At 43.3% G+C, this 24,611-nt stretch overlaps 1 protein-coding gene across 1 annotated transcript in view; it reads left to right on the forward strand.

Moving 5' to 3' along the window:
- Positions 1 to 494: 494 nt before the first annotated feature.
- PDE8A (phosphodiesterase 8A) overlaps positions 495 to 24,611 on the forward strand; it is a 155,277-nt gene continuing 131,160 nt past the window's right edge. The window contains exon 1 of the mRNA XM_053954439.1: positions 495 to 510. The gene's annotated coding sequence lies outside the window, so the exon portion shown is untranslated. The remainder of the gene's footprint in view (positions 511 to 24,611) is intronic.

The following is a 24,611-nucleotide window of genomic DNA, read 5'->3' on the forward strand; positions in this document are numbered from 1 at the left end:
TTGAATGGTTGGTTGCTGGGTGACCTTGCTTCTGATTTTATGGTCTAGGCCAGCTCTGGCAGCAGAGAGGTGTGGCCACGTACTTCACTCTGCTGTCAGGCTGCTCCTGAGATGATCGGAGGCTCAGTGTCAGCTCCCCTTCAGCGCCTGGGAAGCTGTAAACGTTTGCCATTTGTTATGTGAAAACCTGGATCCATGACGAAGGGCTGAAGGAGATAAATGCCTGACAAGAGGAACTATTAAGAAAGGCCAAGCTCTGTGAAATCCAGCACAGAACCAGGATCTGCAACCTTGGATTAGACCAGTGACCATAAAACCGACATGTGACTAATTGCAGGGCTTTCACAAACTGGGATACTGGAGCCTGCATGGTTTGCTTTGCTTTTGCCTGGAGGGTAATTTAATGTTTTTCATTGGAGAACAAAGTTTTGCAACTAATCAGACATGGAAGAAAATGAAGGAGCAGATATTTTGGAAACCAGCTCTGTCTCTAATGGTCCTTGGTGCAAGGTGAGACCTTTTATTCCTCCTCCTCCCTCAGTCACAGAAAATATTATCTTTCTGCTGTTTACAAGTGATTTCAGTAAACCATTGCCCTTGGACCAGACTGAATGCAACCTCTGCATCAGCTTTGTAAACAACTTCAGAAATTCCTTAGAGCAAGGCTGTGCTAAACATTAGGAACAGAAATGAAATGGTGATGTGTGTGGTTAAGTGACTGTCATCCACCTCACTGGAAGTTTCAAATATCTGAGTAACTGTAGGTCTCTGTGCTGTGGAAACGACCAAAATAGTTTTTTTAAGGAGCTTGGAGAATCCAGAAACTTCATATAATTTTAGCAAAGCCACTGCTTTAAGATTTGCAGGTCAAATATGTTGAGTAAAACCATAGCAAGCATAGGGTAAGATAAGCATTAACTTGGGCAAACAAATTGACAATTTAGCTGCATGGAACTCAGTGTCCAGCAGCAATTCCTCCTACTCCCCCAGAGCTCACTTGAGAGCATTCAACCTCCCGAATGGGTCAGCTGTGCTTCTTGTCAAATCCCAACAGTGACGTTCAGAGATTGTTTTCTGTTTGCTTGTGTTTGTAATTTGATCTCATGTAATAACATTGTCCTCAGCTCACACATAACCACGGGGGTAACTCTGACATCCTGCCTGAAAAAAACCACCTTGTTGATTCCTGTGCTTGATGTTTGAAAGATTTCCAGTTTGGACAGGTTAGCGTGTTTACATTAATCTCATCCTGTTACTTGAAATTACACCGTTAGCATTTTGGAACTTGGACATTCTACTTCCATTTTGGTTTCCCCAGAAATACTGGGGTTTGTTGTCTTCACAAGTTTTGGAGGGGACTGGTGGAAGATTTTCTGTTGCCTGTGCTGAGGCCAGGATTTCAGTTCAGACATTTGTGCTATGGAGAAAAAGTCTCTGGGAGGTCATGTCAGAAATGTGCCAGTTTAGATTCAAGCTCAGTATTGCCTTTTCTTCATAGGAGTTACTGGAAACTAAGACAGAGAACAAAGGAAACTGGAAATCTGAAAATATCTGAGTGCTTGCTACTTGTTGAAAAATGTTCTTAGTGAATACAGACATGTGTATCTAATGAAAAGAAGTTTGAAGAGCTGGTCAAGCAGAAGAAACACAAACACCTTGTCCTGTTGGAGCATCTCAGCATTGATTGCTTGGTGCATCTCCCGTGGTACTGCCCAGACAGTCATTCTCATCAGTGCTTAGGGTCTTTTACTTCAGCCTGTCTAACAAAAACTAAAAAAACTGCTGCTGCATTTGCTGTTTGCCGTGCTTATTTTTTGTTTACAAAGTTGGATATCCAGTTAAAAAGGCAGAAGCAACACTCAAAAAATAAAAAAGGAAAAAAAAAAAGGAAGAGAAAAGGGACAAAACAATGAGAGTAGTTTGTAAACATGAAGGCTGAAAATTATTCACCTCAAATATTTGGCAACAGTAACAAAATATGTTCACAGAACTCTAGAGTGGTTTGCAATCAAAAAGTCCGTGCTTTTGCCATATATATTATTAATCTCAGATCCTGATTTCTGTGGAGGTGGAGGGTTGGAAACTGATTTCTGGGAGTAGTGTGCTCAGTTTTTACTACATCTGCAAGTGTGCCTATTGGTGCTTTTTAGACACAGATTGTAATTCATGGGAGCCTGGGCAGGATGCATGGTTGTGGCAGAAGAGAATATCTTGAATAACAACATACACTCTATCATGGTCTAAAAGTTCACAGAGTAGGTGGGGATTTACATACTATTGTTTTGTGGCTCATAGAATATGATTTTCTTTCTGTGAACCTGATATTTTCTAGTTTTTCCTTTAAAAAATGGGAAAAACTTCCCCCTGCCCTGGGAAAAAAATCTAGAGGATTTTTTCAACCATATTTTAGTTTTATTGGTTGCAGTCTTCAAATTTTTACTTCACTGTGATAGCACATTTTTTTTTTTCTCAATAAATATTGAGAAATAATATTGAGAATAGCTCATAATTCAGCTGTTCAGCAACTGCCTTTGCATCTTTCAAGTGCAAATTTGTGCTTGCAAATAACTTTGTCTGCCTCTCATTGTGGGTACAAGTGTTACTCATTAGAGCTTTTTGTCAGCATCCCAAAATGTGGTAATTGAAGATCCAGCTACAAATATTTCTGTTTGTGTTTCCTATCTTAGTGTTTAGTTTGAGAGGGTTGAATCTTAAGCAAAAGTGTGTTGATGTTCTTTTGTTTATGTTTATTATAAAATCATAAAATACTGTCATTTTCTGTGGTTAGCCCGGGCTGTGCCTGTGCTGTGGCTGAGGACGGAGACCTGCACGTGGGCTGGCTTGCACCAGGGCCAGCAGGGCCTTGCTGTCATACCATTCTAAATGCACTTACAGGTTTTTAAATGAAAAAGAATGGGTTAGTTATTAACTTGAAGAAATATCTGATTTTAGAGAACAGAAGATTACAAAACAAACTGGATTTTCACCAGCTCCTGAAGGGCAAACAGTACACTATTCTCCACATTTCCCTGCAGTGTGTGTTTGTGTTGAAGCTTTTTTGCTCTCATAGTACTTGATGTAAATGTTAATTAGCACTCCAGGGGAAATGTGTTAACAAATGTACCTTTGACACAGGTCCACAGCTATGCTTTGCTCTGTAGCTGCAGGCTGGAAAGATTAGCTGGCAAAGTAGCTGGTGCAGCTTTTGAGGAAACTTCAAACAGAAGTTCAGGGCAGCTTGCTGAGCACTCGGACTTTGCTGCTCTGCTGCAGCTCAGGCTGCTCTTGCTGAACTACAGAAGTGGTGCTGGCTAAAATGTGAGCACTTCTAAGAAAGAAGAGCAAACTCCTAGAAAAGTGGTATTTCTAACCATTAATGGGTTTCAAATAAGACTGTCCGGGCCATGGCTTTCATGTGATGAAGACAAAATTACCTAGCACAAACTTCATGGCAGAATTTATTCCTTCTCCTTGCCCAGTGCTGAGCTTGATTAGCAATAAACAAGGGTGGTAAAGTAATTCCTGTAAGTTGTTAGAGTAGAAAGGTAACAGTAGTGCATTCATAGACACATTTACCTCATCACTGTACTTCTTTGCCTGTCCATAAACAGCAGGGCAGAGATTCAGAAGTGGAAATCATTCACAGGCTGGGATTTTTCAGCAGTATTCAAACCTGCCTCAACTTAGGTTAGCATGTAGATATAGTGGTGGTTTCTGGCCAGATTAATTCTGGCCAGAACCTGACATGACTTCTGTGAAAACATATGCAGAGCCACTTCTCAAGACTTGTGTTGTTCAGCTATTAATTCCTGTGCAGCATCAAATCCTGATTTCTCCTGCTGAGGAGCAGCTCATATTTAAGACACACTGGGAAGGGTCCAAGGCTATTAACCACTCTCTGGAAGTGAGGTCGGTGATTTCAGCCCAGCCCTCCTGAAATTGGTCTGGGGTTTGCAATAGTGATGAAAACCCTGCTGCAGGAGCATGCCTGTGCCTCCAAGAGCAAAGGGAGAAACTGCTGTTAGGAGTTCTCTCCTTCCCTGGAGCAGGATGTTGCATGAAGGATGCTGGTGTTATCACATGGCTCTTGATCAGCTGGGCTAACTCTGGCACCCTTCTGGTGCTGCCCTCAGTGGGTATTTACAAGAAGGCCTCATACTTTTTTCCTTCCTGTCAATGGTTTCTTTTTGGCTTTTATGGCCCTATGGAGAGTTTCACACCAGTGAGCTGTTGCTGGTGAGGGGCCATCAGCCTTTGTTTCAGAGCTGACTCTGAGGTTTTCAGGGACTTCAGCAAGAAATAGGAGGGTGAGCAGAATGTGAACTAGTGCATATCTGAGTGGTGAGCAGCCCACAGGACACAGTTCAGAGCCCCTGGGCAAGCCTGACCTCTAAGTAGGTCAGCCATGGAGAGGCATTGCTGCTTTCTGCTCACCACGTGCCCAGACTACAAGTGTGAACCAGGCTGTGCAGAGTGTACTTGGGCTCTTTGTCCCAGCCATGCCTTCAGCTGGGCTTGGTCTGTGGGCTGGGACAGCCCTGAGATGGTTTCCTGGCAGAGGGAGTTCATGGGAGCACTCTTATTTTGAAGTGCAGGTGAAAGAAACACCAACCTTTTTCACAGTGGGAGATCTCCTCACTTTGAATTGCTGCTAAATAAATGTGGCCTTGACTCGGTTAAATATGTCCAAAACTACTGGATGGAAGCCCTCTGGCAGGGTGCTGCCTGAAGATGCTGCTGCCTGGGAAGAGTTTCCCTGTGTGAAACTGCTCCCTCCTTGCCCCGGCAGGGAGTCCCACCGGGCAGAGCAGGAGCACCCCAAGCCCAGCGAGTGCGAGGCACCGAGCAGGGATGGGGAGCCTGGGGAGGCACCCACCACCCCAGAGCACCTGAGCCTGCCCCAGAGAGTGCAGTGCTGCTGCACTGACTCCAGCAGCCCCTCTGTGAGCATGGCTGGATTTTGGCATCATCCAACTGCCTGTGAAGTGGTGACAGAGGTCAGACCTGAGCTGGTTGGTGCCGTGGATGTGTTAAATCACTTCATTAAGAGTGATGGGCTGGATTAGCATCTGGCCCTGCTCCTGCAGCAAAATTCCATGTGGGAGATGCTGGGCCGTGGGTTTAGCTGCCCGAAGAGGAAACAGCACATGGCACCTCCAGAGTTAGCTAGTGATAGGTCATAGCCAAGCAGACTGTCTGCTTCTGTGTCCTCTGGCAGCGACAAAAGATAGAATTAACTTTTATTGTTAAAAAACCCTTGTTTCAATAGCCCCCCTTCCCACCTGATTGCAATTAGTTTTCTCAGCTGCTATACTTTTGCTATTTGTTTCTATATTCATAAATCTTGTCTTCCAAATATTAGCAACAATAGATATACCAGTCAGCGATTGTCTAAGATTATGTGAAAAATGAGACTTTAGGGACAGCAGTTCCACCCAGAGAGTTGCTGTCTATCTGGCTGCTTTGGTTTTGGCTCTTTCTGTAAGTAATCTGACTCCACAGTATCCAGCCAGGGGTTAAAATTCAGTTCACAACAAGTGCAAAGCTCTCTCAGGTTTTGATAACTTGTTTGCTGTCTAACTCAGCAATAATCTGGTTCTCGCATTCGAGTAAACTGATCACCCAGCAGGAACTGGACTTCTGCCTTGTTGAAGGATGAATGTTGCTTTAGTTGCTCAAAAGGAAAACATACAAGAAATGCAGAATCCTTGTTGACCCAACAACTGAAACAAACATCATAACATTTCCTAAATCAACACATGGCAATTCTCAAAACAAAGTCTGAACAGCAGCCAGAAGCTTACAAGGCAGGAGATGATGCTGTGACCAAACGGAGACCTTGAATCTTCCCTGCCTAAGCTATGGGGGTGAGCTGGGAGCTCTGTCTGGTGATGTTCACTCGTGTCTCAGAAGAGCTGCTTGTGCATGAACTTGCTTTGCAGTCAGGAAATTTAATTATTGCTTCCACAGTAGCCCTCAAAGAGTACCCTGTGCATGAAATATGCATTCATACCTGATATGTCCCATAATTTCTTCTGTTTCCGCATATGGAGTTAAGGTTAATGTTCCATACACTGTGGACAAATAGTAGTTGGCATGGGTACCATAGTCTTGAATTTCCTCTCTCCTGGGTGATTAAATTCCCCACAGTAATTTTACTTTATTGGTTTGTTTCTGTAACTCCTTATTTCCTTGGTTTGCTCTCCTTGAGGACATTTCACAGGCTCCTTGGATCTCCTCAGACTTTTGCATTTTGTACACCAGTTTCAGGAGGAATTGAGTGTTTTTCACGAGGTGTGTGCAGCAGCAGGAAGCAGCACGGAGTGAAGCCCCCCAGGGGCTCTGCAGAGCATACCCAGCTTGTTGAAGTGTGTGCTGCTGGAAATCCCCAGCCTCACTGAGCAGCCCACTCCAACACCTGTACAGCTTCAGCATTGCATTCCTGCTGCCATGCTGGCTCTGTGCTGTGCAGTGCACCTCCTCATGTCCTGTCTGCAGGAGATGTGGAGAACAGCTTTCTCTGTTCTCCCCAGGAGCCTGGTGCTGGTAACAGCCAGAGTGAGCGGTCAGCCTGCCTGCTGGAATTCACACGGAGAGTGTCAGCAGGAATCTGATGGGCTTTGAGAGCTTCTGTCTCTGGTCCTACAATAACAAAAGGGCTGCATTTGGCTGATGGGATTTGGGGGCCTTTGCAACACTGCTAGCTGCTCTGCCAGTGCTTTACAAACTGTTCAGATGTTTAGGTTTATTCCATAATCCTAGCCCTCCAGAAAATGGCATAAAATAATATTGACATGGAAACAACAACCTGTGAAAATGTAGACTTAGCTGGTAAGTAAAATGAGTAAGTAGCTGTTAAATGCTAAATTTTATGCAACAGGCTTAAAAAGACAGTGGGAGCTTTTGCTGTTTAATATGAAATGTTCTGTAAATAAAGGTAGGTGGCTACATATTGACAGAACTGGTCACCCCTAATTTAAGGCATGTCATAGGGAGTAGAAAAAGTGTTCCCACAGACCTGACTAATGTGGATAGAAATAGAGAGCAATTTGGAAAACTAAAGCTGGACTGGCATCACTGTAAGTGCAGACCCTGCAGGCTGGATGTCAGTGCCACCAACTGAACAGCACTTTCCTTCAACAGCCTCCGTGGTACTGAGCTTGATTAACTGGCACTGGTTCCTCTGAAGTCCTGATAATTAAAGCTGGAGTGTCATCTGCATTGTAATTAATATGCTCCTCTGCACCTAATTCATTCTGACAGTATAGATTAATGATGGTAAATGACCAACAAGGATTTATCATGAGACGATTCTTAGTTCTACAGGCTGCCTCAGACAATTACAGGAAGCGATTGTTAACTTCAGGCTATTGTCCTGGTGTAATCGTGCATGTGCATTCTCAGCGTTGTTTTGCAGTAAAACCCATGCAAGGGCTTCATAAAGATTCAGTTATGGCCCCTAAGAGGCTGAGCCACCCTTGTAAAAGTGGGAAAGGGGAAGCATAAGCTGGTGATACCGCGCTGATTTTTCAATATCCCAGCGTGTGTAGTCTCTGCAGATACCGGCAGGAGCTGAGACTGAGCACTGTTTCTGCAAATCAGATGCTTTTGTAAATACAATTGTGTTGGGAGGTTGGGCAACAGGGTCAGCTGAGCAGTGGGGTGCAGCAGTGGGGCTGGGTAGCCTTGTTTGTTATCAGTGCTCTTCCTCTGTGGCAGTGCTGGTGTCTCCTCCCTTGGTGCCATGGGGAGGAAGGACCTTTTTGTACAGGACCACAGTAACTCAGCAGTCCTGTCTGCCAAGAACTGCTGTGCATCTGAGCAATAGCCTCAGGAGTGGTCATTATTATGAACTACCAAAACACACTATATAGAAGAGATGCCCCCTCAAAAGAAGGTACTGAGCTCCCTGAAGGCTTAGAGCCTCAGGAGATTTCACTAGTCAGGCTTGCAAAATCTTGACTTTCAAGCCAAACTGGTCAAGCTGAGGGACAACACCATGTCATGCTAAGCAAAAGGTCATGAAAAATTATATAAATGAAGTGAAATTTTCCAAAGCATATAAGGTGCTCAAGCTCTGCTTGCTTCTTGCAAAAAGTGGTTTCATCATTACATTTTCTTATAATAGCTTCCTTGTGTACACAAGGAACTTAACCTGGCTTATTTAAACTGCATCACGCATTGCTGCAAGAATACCTGATTAACAAGATGATCGATGTGTGCTGTTCCACTTGTCAGTCAATAGGAATTAATATGCAGGAGACTAGTTCAGAAATGAGAGATTATAATGGACATTTGCTTTTCTTTGTGCTGAAGGGTTGCTGCATGAGCAAACAAGTGCTGATATGATGAGCTGAGCTCCACTGCCTCCCCTCCCTAAGGCTGGTATTTTCCTCACTCTTTGACTGTTCCCCCATTTGTACCAATCCCAACTCCCTCCTAGCAGTGGTGAAACTCCTTTGTGCTCGTAGTAGAGGCCTGGGATTTTTTTTCCCTCTGCCCTTGGGATGTTCCTGGGAGTGCCCCTCCTGTCAGTCCCATCCAGCCTCTGCAGCACTTCTTGCAGTGCTGGCCGCGAGCATGTGGTGGCTGAAGCTGTCATTGACCCCAAATGGACCTGAGTCACTCTCTGGTGTGGTTGATCTACCAGTGTCATGTACTCCCGTGCCAGACTAAGCACAAGGCTTAACTGCAAGTGGTTTTAGTGTTTATTGGAAAATATTGCTCCGTTTTGCCCGTGCTGCCCTGGGGACAGCAGCGTGATCCTGGTGGCTGCTGGTTGTGCAACAGTGCTCCCTGTGCTGCTTCTCTGCACTTGAATGACATCGTATCTTCCACCAGCAACCACATGGGGCAGGTAACAAGACCCGAGCAAATAAGAAAGGAAGGAAAAGAATGAAAAAACAGAAACACCTTTTTTTTTTTTTTTCTTCCTGTCTTCTTCTTCCCCCTTGTAACAAAATCTATTGGTAAGTTGGTGTAGCTGACCTGTCCCTCCTTCCCCAGCCTCAGAGAGATGGTGATGAGGTAGCTTTGGAGGGGAGGAGTGTGTGGATGAAAGAGGAGGTCTCTGGGGCACCATGGCCATGGAAACATGCAAAGTTGGTGTTAGTGTTTGTTATTGTTGGCTGCAGAGATGCCTGTTCTGCACCTTCAGCCCTGAAGGAACTGGGGTACATCTGAAAGGGTTTATCTGTGAATAAGAAAAGAGGGGTTGAGAGCAGAGCTGGATCAATGGTGAGTTTTTTTTGTTTGCTCTCTGACCCTTCTCCCTCAGCTATGAAATATAAACATAGGTCTAATGAAACTAAAAGCAGAGATTTCTTTGGAGAAAATTGAAGAGGCTTAGGAGGAAAATTCTTAAATTTTGCAAAATGCTTTTATTCAGTCCCAAACAAAATGCCTGCAGTTGCTTTATAAGCAGTTTCTCTTTGTCCCCTTTCATTTTGGAAAAGAAAAATCAAACCCAACCCATTTCATTTAGGAAATACCAAAGCAAAACATTGCACAGAACCATAGAATAGTTGAGGTTGGAAGGGAACACTGGAGATGATCTACTTCAACCCCTCTGCTCAAAGCATATTTGAATATGCTATACATTTCTGTTTTGAATTTTTATCTGTGTCCACAGTAATTTCCCAAATTTGGCTTGACTTTCTAAACAGATCTGTGTTCCCATACTGTATTTTGCGATCAATTTTGTATTTACTGATTTTTATTTTTTTTAGGCTTCTATTTGGGAAATCTGTGTCCTCTGTGCTAGGCTGGCAATGTATGCTGTCTTCAGACTCCCTGTAGAAATCCAGGTGTCATGGATTCCACAGAGCTTCTCCTTTCTTCTTCCACATAGCTTTATATAACCACAAGTGTTTGACTTTATATTTGCTTATTACAGCACACTTGTGACTTAAAAAGATGTGGACATTCATGGGAGAAAAGCACTAGCATTTATTATAAAAGGTAGTAATATCCTGTCTGGTTGGTTTCCTACCTGTGTCCATACATAGAATCAGAGAGTCATTTAGGTTGGAAAAGACCTTTAAGATCATCAAGTCCAGCCATAAAACCAACAAGTTCACCACTAAACTGTGTTCCTCTCATCTCCAAATGTTGACCCATGTCTGCCAATGATTTACTAAAGGCACAAGGTAGTGTCTGTCATTTATCCAGTAACTTTTTTTGCCAAGTTAAAATAAAAAGTAGCCCAAAACAGAAAGAAATGCAAAATGTTCATAGCACATAAAGAGCAGCTGAGGATGCAGAAACATGAATGACTAGGATGCCTCAGACTTGGATGTTCCTAAAAACTTACACAAAGCCTAAAAAAAGGTTGCTTTGTGAAGTCCATTTGTTGGTGCCTATGACAGTGTCCCCCATGGCGCCCTGTGGGGTTTGACACCTGAATTCCTGCCTGTTGGGCTGAGTGCACTGTCTGAGCTGCCATTTTGGCAGAGATGTTTAATGGTAATTGGTGTGATTTGGACACTGGCTGGAGCAACACAATGGGATTTGTCCCATTTGTAGTCACAAAGTGCTGTGGGTCAGGACTGTGGAACTGTCACCTCTGAATGAGAACTGCCCTAATGTCAGCCTCATGGAAAGGAAACCCCTCACTTCCAGTTCAGCATGAAATTTGTCCAATCTTTGTGAAATGGAAAGACAGTAGTGAATCTCAGAAAATGTAACTCAGCCTTTCTATAATTTTTTTTCTTTTATCAAGGATTTAAATTTCCTTTCCTGCCTTTTCTTATTGTAAATTAAAAAAAAAAAAAAAAAAGGCTTAAACTTCAGGGTTCCTTAGCAAATCGATTCCCTCATGCTTTCAGCTGGAGAAGATTTCCAACAGCGACATGAGCTCACAATATGTTACTCTAAATAAGAATTTCCAGAGTTGGCTGAAGGTTTTGGCTTAGTTCTAGAATAAACTGCTTCAGAAACTTTTCTGGAGTGGATTCTGGATAACCTGGCACCATTTAAAGGATTAAAAACTCATGCATAATTTGCCCTTTCAAAATACTCAAGGCTTTTACATTTCTCACCCCAGAAAATATCTTTCTTTTCATCAAACATCAGCTGTTTCCAATTGCTTCGTTCTATTTTGGTCACTTATTCTCTCTTTTCCTTCCCATGCATGACTAAATATCTCCCTTAAATCAACTTGAAGCCATTCGTTTTTCCATTCATCCATTCGGCCGTGCTGGTTTCTTTCACCGTAGGAATGCCCCATGAATGTCACACATTGAAGGAGCAATATCATCTGTGCAGTCCTGGGTGCAGGAGTCCTTGGCACCAGTTCTGCAGCTCAGTACATGAAAACCAGGACAGCTGCTGGTTTCTGCATGTTTTAACTGGTTCATTCTCTGCAGCCCTGAGCAGAAATGCTCAGGCCATGGCAGCCCCACACAATGGTGTGATGCCCAGGCTTGTGGTCTCATGGTGAGCATTCCTGCTCCAGAGCAGTGGGACTCATTCTGCCTCAGCTCAGCACTAAGCTCAAGCAGAGTTGTCCTTCTGAGGGCCAGGCAGGCTGAGCCTGAGCCAGGACAGGCTGCTCTGGCCGTGCTCCTTGGGAGGGCTTCCTGAGCCACGGCTGCAACGCCCGGCTGCTGGCTTGGCTGTGCCGGCCGGTCAGAGGCACAGGCTCTGTGCTGTGCACAATTCCTGGCCTGGGAACAGCTTACCTTACACAGAGGGACTGGATCCCTGCAGTGAGGTGCAGGTGTCAGCCCTCCTGACAAGAGGGTGCATGCAAGACCTGCATCAAATTCCAGTGACCAAAAAAGCATCTGCAGCTCAGTCCTGCCAGCACTGAGGCACCTAAATGCAATCTTGTATTTGCCTGGATGCGTACAGCTGACGAGCAGGCACACTGCTCTTCAGTAACCTTGTTTTGTTGTCCTCAGGTTAGAATGAAACTTCTCCAATCTTTGATCTCTTGTATAATAGACAAACACCCACCAGATTTCTGACCCATGCGTATGCAACACATGAGTTTTCCTTTCAGTTGACAAACACAGAAGCTGAAATTATCAAGAAAAAATAAATACCAAGGCCAAGCATAGGGATAGGGTTTGTTTTGGTTTGGGTTTCTTTCTTTTGGTGAAGTAAATAATATGCTGGAGACAGATTTGACAAAGTGAGAGATCCAGATTTTTGTGGCAGTTGCATCCCAGCTCTAGCTGTCATAGCCACAGCTGATCCAAGCTGTGCTGTGTTCTGTGAGGAGAGGAGTCAGGTTCAGACCTGCCAGAAGGGCCTGAGCACTAAACCCTCTGTCCAGAGTGGGATATGTAAAGCTACATTTCCTCAAGACTGCTGCCAAATGACTAATCTTGGACACTTCCAGGCATTCCAGCATGTCTGGTTAGTGGTTACTCCAGCCATCCTATCGTGTTTTTGGGAACCAAATGTCTTGCACACTGAAGCAAGGTGCATATTATACAAGGGGTTTCTATAATGGATGTAAGTAGAGTTAGTGGCCAGTGCACAGTGGCTTTACAACAAAGATAACCTTGTGAACAGGCAGCATTTTGTGTATGCTCAAAGTCAGACATGCAGGGGAATCAGATCCCTTTCTTTATAGTTTACTTAGGATTTTTAAACACAGGTTGAATGAATTAGTCCATTAACTTCTGTTTTCCTTTCCATGCAAGTGACGATTGCCTGTTATGGCCAGAGGTGAGCTAACAAGACACAGTGCTCTGCAATCAGCCACTGGTCAGACCAGATCACACTATTTACAGTAAAAAAGAGCTCATGCTTTCTGCAGAGATCCCAAGCTCAAACACTATTCTGTTACCTAACCTTGCTTGTTTGCATTTACTGAGGGACTCCCTAAAACTGGACTGTGATGACTCTTTCATTGTATGTTGAGAGCTGTCTCAAGGTATGCCCCAGGGAGTATTCAAGTTTCATCTCGTGGGAGTTTCCTTTTTGTTTAAGGTGCAACATTATTTGTTTTCAAAACATCATTATATACCCAGACCCTGCCTACGTCCTGTACATATTTGAATGCTTTTCTTCAAGCAGGACATCTCCCGGAGGCTACTTCTGGTTCATGTCAATGATCTTTGGGTTTCACTGTACATTTTACTTCAATGATAAATTATTGTGGTTTCCAAAGGTTAATCATTAGTGCTCTGCAGAAGAGATGTCCTGTCTAGATAGTGTGGTTTCCTTTTAATTGTCTTTTTGGATCCAGCTTTGTTCTTATACTGTGGGATAATGTGCCAAAGATGGCACTGTGCAGGCTGTGTCGACGAGTTCAACTGTGCTACAAAATACTCCTTTTGATCCTGCTTTTTTTTTCTGAACTCCACCAGCTCCTTTTTTTTTCCTTATATAGAAGCCCTTTGCCTTGTATCTCCTGTTTGGATCAGGGCTTGATGGGTTGGATCAGGTCACAGTACTTTCTTGTCTGACTGAGACAGGATGGATATCCAAGAGGATGAGCTGACCTCCATCATAGCCAGTTATGTGAGGAGGGAGCCATGCACCAGTGAAATTGGCTTCCCAACCCCAGCTAATGCATTGCATTGTCTTGTCTTCATAGGTAACACTAAATTTTCTTATAAATCTATTCAATTTTATGGCTACATGAATCTATTGTATGAATCTTTGTTGAGAATTACAGTCAGTAACCAGTTGTACCAGTGCAAGGAGCTATTGTCATGTCCTAACCTGTTCCTTAAAATACCAGCTGTCTTCACTGAGGAGACTTAAAAGCTCTTTGTCAGGGTCCATCCACCGTGGCTAGCTAAGCCCAGTTCTAAACTCATACAATTCAACACTCCTGAAGCACACTTCAAAAGAGGACTAAATAGCTGCTTTAAGTGGCAAGAAGTAGGGTCTGTGGGTGCCACCCAGCAGTTTCCTGCCTGGCTGGCTGGGCTGTGGAAGGGTTGGGGATTTTCCCCCTGATTGCCATCTCCCAGGCTGTGCAGTGCCCCATGCCAGGGCTCTGGACAGCCGTGCTTGGCCTCCCTGACTCCCCTCTGCACCAGGAAAGGGAGGGAGTGCTCCAGCTGCATCCGGCCCGCCCGCCTGCCCACGGGAGGCCCTTGAAGTACAGAACAAAATAAATTCCTTCAATCCTAGCAATTTTCCCCAGTGCAGATCAGCAGGCAGCAGGCCTATGTTCTGTGGCTTGCAGTGGGCATCTGTGAGTGTCCCAGGATGCCTGTGTTTGATGACTGCATCCCAGAGCCATGTCTCTGGTGTTTTTCTGTGTCCACAAACAGCATTTGAAAGACATCACATGGAGAACCAAAATCATCTTCAGTGGCTTCAGTGGAGTTGCTCCTGATCCAAGAGCTCCTTGCCTGGGTACCAGCACTCAAGCATTCCAGGTGATTTGGCTGCAGAGAGCACACCAGCACACCTCTGGGCCTGCTCTCCATCCCACCAAGAATGCTGCTCTCCAAGGCCTCTTTGAACAGGAACTGAACTGATATACAGAAAATGCCAACGGTTCCATACTCAAACAAGAATTAGGAAATCTTTTAAACAAGCAGAGTTAAGAAAATAGATGGAGATGAGAGTTGTTTCCTTGTACAGCTGTGTAAAGGTTCTTTCTGGGTTTCTGAGCTTCCTCAAAAGTGTCAGGTTATTCCCCAAATACCAGTCAGATATGAATAAACTCACTGCATGTGTCTCCACAGCCACCAACTCCTTTTTCTGCAGTGGTTCCCCATTAGTAAAAAAGCTGGGAGACATTCCTTTCTAGGAGTAACGTGCTACACTAAATGTTGTCCCACTTGACTGTTACTAGCATTTTCCTGATAAACTGACCCTCAAAGAAATGCGCTCTTATCAGAAAGCTGTTTTGTTTAAGACCTTTTAGATGATCATTAGTCAGCTGAAGCTTTTTCACTGGTGCAGATCAAGATGTGCTGTCTCTAGGAGAGGCAAAGTGTTGCTGCACAATCATATGTTATGTTGCACTTGAAAAATACAGAATTTTACTTGGCTATACTAACTGTCTTAAATATAGGATTTCCCAGAAACCACTGAAGCTTCAAAAGGTGGAGACTTTGATGAAAGAGGTCAGATTACAGCCTTGCTTCTGGGCAATGACAAATACTTCCCAGGTCATTAAGAGCAAATCACTCAATATTTTCCCATCTCTAAGGAATTAGAGTCATAAATCAACTAGTATTTATGATGTGTTGCAGTATGTCTGTGATAGGGCCGTGTAACTTTAGATAAAAGAAAGTTTACTTTTATTTGTTATTAAGAGATAAAAGGAAGCAGTACAGCATCTGTTCTAGAAGAAATCCATAGTTTCTATAATCTTTTCTGAAGTTCTTTTCTCACTGAAGTGGTTAACAAAGTTTGGATGTAATGTATTCTAACCTAATGTGCCTAATTTAGCTGAACACTTTAAATTCTTTCAGTTATATGGCTCCGGTCTGTCTGTTTTTGTTTTACCTTTTTTTCCACTGCTAAGCTCCATAATTGTTCCTTTTAGCCACAGTCACCTAAGGTCAGGTTGTACCTTGCTTAGGAGCTGAACTGCAAACAAGGCTAACTCAATCACGTGTCTCCAGCCCATTCCTGTTATTAATCCTCCCCACTTCTGGGCCTAGCACTTGGCAGAGCAACTAAAGCAAACGTTTTATCAGAAGTTCACATTCTCCTCAAGTGGAGGAAGAGCTGGGTAATTCCTGCCTTTATTTTTTTTTTTTTTTGAAGAATATTGTGATGTGGGAGCTACCTCAGGTTTATTTCAATAATGCAGGGGGCACAAATGTATCGAAAAAACATTGTTTGTGCAATGTGAATTTAGTCTGATAAAATCCATTCCTCTTCCCAAAATGTCTTTTCAGAGGGCTTTCATCAGTAAATATGCTGTAATTGTAACAAATATGATGCTGGCTTTAAACTGATGAGAAAATGGCCAAAGTACATGCAGTTTATACTCTGACAGGAAGCTGGTGTGGGGATTTAGGTTTTGTCTGAAATCTACAGCACTGCAAAGAATTTTTATTTTTGCTTCAGTCTCTGTGTAGAAAAGCCCTGCTTAATTTACTTTCTCTTACTCATATAATTTTTGCAGTCTTCATCTCTGCATCCATTCTTTGTCTGTTAAGTTCACTGCATGGGAGAAGACATTGCAGATTCAGAAAATCCAATTGGAAAGGAGAGCAAGGTTGATATATTTTGCCCCCAGTGCCTGTGGGAAGCCCAGTGCTCCCAGTGCCTTTTAAATACAAAGGTCTAACTCAAAATGCTCTGCTGGGATAAAGGTGGGATCAATCTGCCCTAATTAGGGCAGCTCAAATAACAGCATCAGATAAATGCCTCAGATGGGAAAATATAACTGTAATTCTTAGTGTGTTGATAATATCAAAAGGGTCCTATAGTAAAATAATAAAAATGTGTCATGTGACAAAAGAGTGAGAAAATTTAAAAGAAAAAGATAGAAGTAGAAATGAGGGCTGCCAGGAGAAAACATTGAATATTTGTATATTCCTCATGTAATATAGAGGGCTGCAGTGAGGTGATGCCATTATGCTGCTGTCAGGACGAGCTCCTCACATTGCAGCTGCCCACCCTGCCCAGGATGCTGTGACAACCCAGGCACTTTCACAGGGTCCTTGGTATCCCAGAGCCATCTTTGGGTGATAATTTCATTTCTCTCTTCCACATGTTAAGAAGCAGCCAACACAGCCAGCAAACAAGTATGTAAGATGAATGTGTTTTACAAAGCACTTGCAGTCTAATTTAAACCTGTGTGTCAGTGATTTCCCTGTGAGTGTGTAATTTTGCAGGTAATTCACACAGTGATGAAAATCCCTTAACTGTCATTGTAGGCTAATGCCCTTTTCCATTCTTAAATGTTCAACAACCTGAGCTGACAGTCAGAATAGTTGGCATTTTTCTGGTTTCTTTTCTAAAAACAGCGTCTACATGAAAGAAGCTGAAGAAGACAAACCTACAGTTTGTCTCTGAGCAGAGTGCTTCCAAAATAGCCCTTGTATACTAACTGTTTTCTGTTATTTAGCTTATAATATTAATAAAAACTTGAACAGAAATGCTATGAGGAATGGAATATTGCTATTTACTTCATTTTGATCATCATTACACAATTAGTGAAATACCTCACAGCTGGACCCAGAGTTTCAGCTGTGAGACTGAGCTTCTGCCTAGATACTAAATTAATTGCAGGTGTACAGGGCCTGTTACATCTCTCCTCTTTCAGTCTCTGTGGGGGGTTTGGTAGGGAACTGAAGGGTGCTTTATTTAGTCAGTGGCAGGTGTAAGTCCAGGATAGCTGTTGCTATTTTTGAGGAAAACCTGTAAGAGTAGGCAAGAGTTTCCTGATATCCCTCTTCCAGAACTTCCTAAAAATTCCCCCTGGGTGGCAGTGAGCAGCAAGGTTTGCTCACCTGTGTGTGAGTCAGGGCACTGAGTGAAAACTGATCAAAAAAAGTGGCAACTCTGGGTGCAGGATGTGGGGAATAATCCTCGTGCTGCTCAGAACTGATCCTCTGGAGAACCAGGCACAGCTGAGTCACAGTGTTCCACACACTTGCCATCACTGCCTGCCCCTCTGCAGCACCAGTCTGTGCAGTCTGCACTAGGTAAGCTGAGTTTAAACTGTTCTCTCTTGAAATATTTGTTCTTGAACACATGTATTTCTCCCCAGAGAAAGACTGATTTTTCTGAGATTTGCTGTTCCTCCTGAAAAAGAAATGTGGCTGTGTTTAGAAAAAAAGTTTTATCGCGAGATTATCTTACAACAACCATCTTATGTACATACTTTTTTTTTTCTTCTCAATTTACTTCCCCTCCTAAAAGGCCACATAGCTTTTTCCCTGTGAATCTGTGAAATGCAGAGTTACTTAGTTTCCTTCTAAAAGGATAATCAATTTAGATCAGATTTTTGAAGTCCTAAAGACTCGGCTTTCTTTTAAAAAGTGTTTTTTTCTTTTGGTGCCCAAGACTGTCAAAAGGAAAATGTGACTTTTAAGTGTTTATACCAGCTGAGCAAGAGGGAAGCAGTCTGCATGGGGTCTGAAGAGATGTCATGTGCATGGTATGATCCTGACCTTCTCAAACCACTCTGACACTTGCCTAATGAACTTGTAAGAGTGCAAGGAGGTGAATATATCTTCAATTGCTTTGTCCAAATGGGTATACTTGTTGTGGTAGTGAATTTTAAGAGTGATTGTTTCGGCTTGGTTACGTTAATTCACTGTGTGGAATGATTTGCTCCGAAACTCCCCAAAAGCAGAAGTGTAAAGCAGATTTGGCTTGTGGGGAAAGGTGTGTTTGGCACTTGGGCCACGTCAGAGATGAGGACTGTTCCTGGTTACCTGCAGCCACCAGAGTGAGAGGCCTTTATGTGCAGAGATAGAAAGTGGGGAGCTGTGCCTGGAGCTGTATCAGGGAGACAGAGATGGCACTGCAGCTTCTTTCAAGTGAGCATGGATTAAAAAGCCTCTTGATGGAGCACTAGGAACCCACCCACTTGGGCACAGTAAGTGCAGACCCAGGAGATCTTCCTAAGGCAGACCTAAACCATGAGATCAGCCCCCTCAGTGATCTGCTGATCATTCCTCGCCCCATCTGTTTGGAAGTCTCTCACTAATTTAAAGGACATGTTTTAGAAGTATTTTTCAACTCTGTTCCCAAAATATTTTGGAGATTTTTTTCCCCCTTTTTTTTAGTGCTTGCTATTGTGCTTGTGTTACAGAGCCTGTCAACCCCTGCAGCACCCAGCTGTGCTGGCCATAACCATAATTCACACAAACTGCCAAGTGCTGTTCTGCTTAATATGACAGATCCTTCCGTGATAGCTGTGCTACAGCCAGCCCTGGTGAATGTGTTGGGAAGGATGGTGCCCATGTCATAAGATTTATGTTTGTTAGGGCTGTGGTGAGTGAGCCTGCAAGCGCTGCCTTCCCCTTTTCAAAAACTCAGAAGATTTATCTCCCCAACACATCCTGAGTATGTTTCTCTCTTTTTTTAAATAGCTATCCCCAGAAAACCTCCATGGCTTGGTTTTTTCCACCTGCCCTCTCCCTTGAGTGTGGTTTCTCCTTATCTCTCCCCTGAGTTGTCATCTCCTCTTGCGATTCTTGTGGTGTTGCTCTTCCTGCTGCTCAGCTGGATGTGCAGACAGCTATAAAATGGAGTTTACAAGAACCATGATCTATGGGTGCTGTGCTATGGCACCACAGAGATTCTTGTACATTCCTCCTTACAACTGTCTGCATGCAGAACTGCACGTTGGCAAGAGACAAGGACTGCAACTTACCTGGTGGGAGCTTACAGAAATAAGAATACAGTTGGAAAAATAGTTGGAAAGAATAGTATTGGATAAATGTTCTGCCATTGCTGGAAAAGCAGAGCCTGATTGCAATGAAAGAATGGATGTGAAACATTCCTGGAAAAAGGAATATATTCAATTGCACAATCATCTCTGGGTTACCTGTTGATGGTAGGGTATGATCCTCTTTGTTAATTAAGGGTTCAGCTTCTTGCATATGCTTGCATATATGCTCCACAGAAAGACTTAACACTGCGGAAGGACTGTAGACAGTCAGGTATAACTGAGTGTATTTAAAGGTATTGTTTTGACCCAAAGAAAGGAAATGTACTTGAGAACACAGCTAGGAGTTGTTAAGTATTCAGATGAGTTCCCTGTGTTATACTCAGACAACTTTGTAGGTTAAATTCTTCAGTTGTTTCAGTGATCTAAGAGCATAAATCTCACAGCTAGGACACGGGATTTTTTGCTATTGTTAATATATAATAAATCACTGCTCAGTATGACCATGGATGATGTATCTGTTCCTTAAATAATAAATTCAGCAACCATGAAAGCCATCTGTTTTGCAGGTGTACAGTCTAGTCTTAAAGATTAATTTTGAGAGTTTTTCAGCTTCTGCTGCTGCCATGCAGCAGGGATGAGTTTCTAGCTCCGTCTTTTGTTGTTCTCTTTGCCATTCTTACTCTGTCTGCCTTTGGGAAGGGTTAAGGATGGTGGCACAGGAAGGAAGGCAGGCAGGTTGCTGGCCACTAGCACTGCTGGTTAGCCAGGAGCAAACAAGAAGGTAGCTACTGGGCAGGAGACAGTGGGATCCTGGGAGAGACTCAGGGGCAAGGAGTCTGTGGATTTGAGAGCCTGTCTTGAGTGAGTATTCCCTCATTAGCCTGAACTGATCTTTTAGCTGCTGGGTCAGACAATAAAGACGAAGAGCTTGTCCTTCCAACTCTGATGACCAAAGAAAACTGACTTACTGATGGAGGACACAAGTTGCTTGTTTCTTTTACTGATTTTTTTTTTTTGTTTTGTTTTCTCTTATTGGATCCAGACAGGCCACAGCGTAATATAGGGGGGTGTGGCATTGAGAACCAATTCAGGAGTCTGAAGGGTCCTGAGGCTGTGGTCGCTTTTGGGCTGAGCCTGGCTGAGGCTGACTAGCTAAGAAAAGGATCCAGTACTCCTAAGAAGCTCAGGGACAACAGGCACTTGTAGGGTGTAAGAATTGGGTATACCACTCCACCTAAAGGGACCAGTTGTCATCCTTGGTTTAGTAAATCACAAACTCAAAAGGCTGCATGCTAAATAAATGCAAGTTGGCTTAAAAATACTTAGGAAGAGAGAAGGGAAAATTCTCCAAGAGGGGAACAGCTAATTCTCTATGGTCACAGCTGGCTGCAGGGCCCTGTGTATCCAGACAGATAATACTGCTTGTGAAGCACAGGGTAATTATAGGGGAGTGGCTGGGGACGACAGTGCTTTGTTCCTCCCTTCCCCACAAATTTTTGGTCAACTGAAGGCGAGGCCAGGCAGTAGGAGCTGTTGGAGGCTGCTTTGGCAGCAGGTCAGGAGCAGCTGGGTGATACAGTGCAGCCTCCTGCATCCTGTAGGTGCTGCAGTCCCTGGGCTGCAGGTTCAAGCACTGGAAAGACATGGGTTAGGAGTGACCATTAGACACTGGGGGAGGGAGAGCAGCAGCATCTGAAGGCCTGTGCCCAGTGATAAAAGTTGAGTGGCAGAGATCTGCTCACCTTCACTCTGCATCTGCTCTGGAAGCAGGTGCTGCTCCTGGGCAATCTGGGGAGAGCCCACCAAAAACAAAGTAGAGAAAGTATAATGCTGAGGGAAACTTGGGAAGCGCTGGACAGATGGACAGCAAAGAAGGTAGTCAAAGGGGAAAGAAGATACAGTGGAAAAGGGGGTACATTTTTCTCCTAGAAACAGTGTGTCTATCCTGCTGAGCAGTGCAGAGTGTGATGTGTAAACTACAGCTGCAAAAGCTGTTCTGACACCAGTTATGATGATGAAGCTTGTATATACATGAAGTATCTGAGCTTTGGACTTGAATGTCTTTAGTGCCAGAGTTGAAAAAGTTGCTGACTTAGGCTGCCTTGAAGGCTCTGATTTCCAAGTGGTACAGACAACTGTCTGTGTTCTGCAATTGTAATTACACAACAGCAGCAGCTGGACAGCCTGCCAGGACATCAGGACAGCCTGCTCTCAGCTGCTTTGGGGCTTTTCAGGACATCAGGAAAGTGATGCAGAAAACAAACTGTACTTCTGTACATTCCAGGAGCTGGGGATGAACTGTCTCAGGAAAAATTTTACTCTTGTGTCACCTGAAAACACCCTGTTCCAGGATACCTGATGCTCATACATGAACAAGCAGATGTACCCTTGTGGGGTGTAATGCTGATACTTACTTGGGGCTAAGGTAGCATATGGTCCTTGTTTCTTCTTCTGAAATATCTTGGGATGGGGAGAAAAACTCTGTCACAGCTTGCACGTGTCAGTAGTTAGCGTTGTAGAGTCCATTCAGCTGTTTGCATGCTGGCACATTTCCCACAGTTCTCCTCCTTCTCCCCACTGCCTCCTTCACTGGCCTAGAGACCAACAGGATTGCCTAACTTCTCAGAAGGCCAAAAGACACAGTTGGACCATACAGCTGACTTGGGGGGAGAAGCAATTAAAACCACATAGAGTAATCTCTTACCAAGATTGCTGCCTGTGCTAACAGCACTGCAGTCATGCTCGCTCTGCCTTTGCTGGACAGACACTTTTCCAAAGTGATATTTGTTGTTCATGCAGGTGTTAGTCCATCATTCCTTCTGCATAATTCTGCCTGTCCATGTCTCAGGTACTGAAGTATTATCAAAACTGGATTTTGGCAACAAATTTTTGCTCTGGGCCTTTGCATGCATTTTTGTGTGACTGGACAGGAGTGAACTGTCCCAGTGCTCATGCATGAACTCTTACATTGTGCAGTGGGAATTGGTCAAGGTCTGTGTGAAATGGATGGACGCTGCTGATACATCAAGGGATTTGCTTATGGAAATGTGGGGGGAGATAGCAGATATGGGGAGTAGTGGGGGATATCTGGGGGGGGCAGTATGTTCAGTCTTCTGCCAAAAACATGCAGGATCCAATGTAATTTCTCTGTGAGAAGGATGAGGATGTGGCTGAATAGGGTCTTTTCAATCATTTTAAATTTTGACACTTATGTTTTGTTTTCTAAATATTTCAATCTTCCCCAGCACCCACTTGTCTGCAGATGAAGCTGATAACAATTATTCCAAGCTCTTTCCTAGCATTCTTTCTTATTCTGCAGTCCTGAATGAAATTCAACATTATTATCCGTAAATAACCTTTCTCTTTCCCCCAGATTTCTCCTAGAGCTAGTTCACTTCTGACCTCTCCCTTACTGACTCTGTACTGACCTTGCACTTCCCCCACAGTCCTAATCTGCCAGTGTCTACACTCCTAGGCTTCCTCTGCTATTTTGCATGATTTTTGTTTTTTTTTTTTTTTTTATAACAGGGCCCACCATTTCCTGAGCTGCACTTCAGCAGTAAGTGTGAACAAGACACTTTATCCACAGACTTCATACAGTGCACTACCATTGGCAACAATTCTGATGCTTTCACCCCTTCTCTTTAATTTTAGGCTTTGGTTAAATCTATACTTTCAACTGTATTTTTCTATTGGCAATAAAACCTAGCACCAGTGTTTCTAAATTGTAGAGAAACAAGACAATTCCAGTGCCAGTGTCTTGTTCAAAGAGAAGTTTTTTTGTCTTTAGTTGAATTTTCATCAGTGTGACAATAACCCCAGTGATTTTTCAATGGCTTTTATTAAACTACTAAGGGATCATTCAGTCTCATCCTCCTATTCAAGGCAGTGTGAGTTCTCATCTGAAAATCTTGCAAATTGATTTTTTTTTTTCTTATGAAGTCAGGCTGTAGAAATAATCAGTAATAATCTGCCAATGGACAGTTGTGGAAAAACTTTAAAAGATCAAAGTGATCATGCACATCATATCTGCATGCACATTTTCTTGTTTTGTCATGCTGTTATCAAACAAAGCATTTTCCCCTCCCCCCAGTATTTGCCTGTCATTTACATAAATTTTTGTATTAGTTGAGTGGGAATTTGTTTGCATTCCAGGGGGAAAGCAGAGATTTTTCCAATATTGATTTTTTTAAATGACACCATGAATTGTACATTTTATCTCTATGTACCTGCAAACCAGACCCATTCGTTTCACAAAGTAAAAAGCTTAACTCTAGGTGTCAGCAGTGCAAACTGAATGTGCAGCTCTGAAAAGGAAGTTTTGCTCTGACTCCTCCAGTGCCACCAGAAACAAAGTGCAATAGCAGTTTTGCTGACAGATCCATTAGGGCTGAGGAAGGGAGCCTGCACTTATGTTTAACAGCACAAGTAGGAATTGTAGCATTCTCTTCTTCCACAGTCTTTTTCTAGCTGCACATAAGTGTGTTCTCATTAATGGCATCTAGTAAATAATGGTTAATGTAAAGGAAAGAATGAGGATGAGATCCATCTCCAAACAGTGCCCACTGTTTCAAATGGGTATGGTTAGCCTTTCATTTCATTTATTGTTAAATGTTTATATTGAGTGGGTGTCCAAAGTGATGAGAGGGCACAGGAAGCTGACTTATTTTTCTGGTTCTAACAGGCTCTATAGACCAGCTAAATTAATGGGATGGATGAAGTTTATGTGACTATTGCTTATACTTGAAGCTGCACAGTAGCAGAAACATTGGGGAAGGAAAGACTTGATTTTCCAGCCTTTAATGCTAGCAATTATGAGAAGTAAATAAAAGCATTTCTGCATTGCAAGTACTGTGGTTATCCTGAAAAACCACATTTCTCAAAAGCACTGACTTATGGCTTTGCATCTCTCAACTTTACAAGGTACTCTCATCTGGATCAAGTGATGCTGTTACGTATACGAGTGAACAGCTGCTTCTTGCTATTCTTGTTGTTCCATAGTCATCACTTATCTGCATGTTTTGCTTTTAATTATGACCTGATGGCATTTGTCATGTAGTTAAGGTATTAAGGTTAAAAGTGTGGCTGTCCTGAATGCACACAAGTGCGCTCCTGCTGAATTGAATTCTTCTGAAACACAATGAGTCTGCCAGGAGACCACAGAAGTGTTCATGCTACAAAACAGAGGAGTAGTTCAAACAGTTTCCTTGTGTAACACATAATTTTTCCCCTCTTCAGATGCTGGAGCTTATTGATAAAATCATGTCTCTGATATTTGGTTTTCACCATGTTCCTAAATCTGAAATTTGGTTGGGCCTTCCCTAAACTG

Source organism: Vidua chalybeata, chromosome 13 (assembly GCF_026979565.1).
Source record: "Vidua chalybeata isolate OUT-0048 chromosome 13, bVidCha1 merged haplotype, whole genome shotgun sequence".
NCBI classification, from domain to species: Eukaryota; Metazoa; Chordata; class Aves; order Passeriformes; family Viduidae; genus Vidua; species Vidua chalybeata.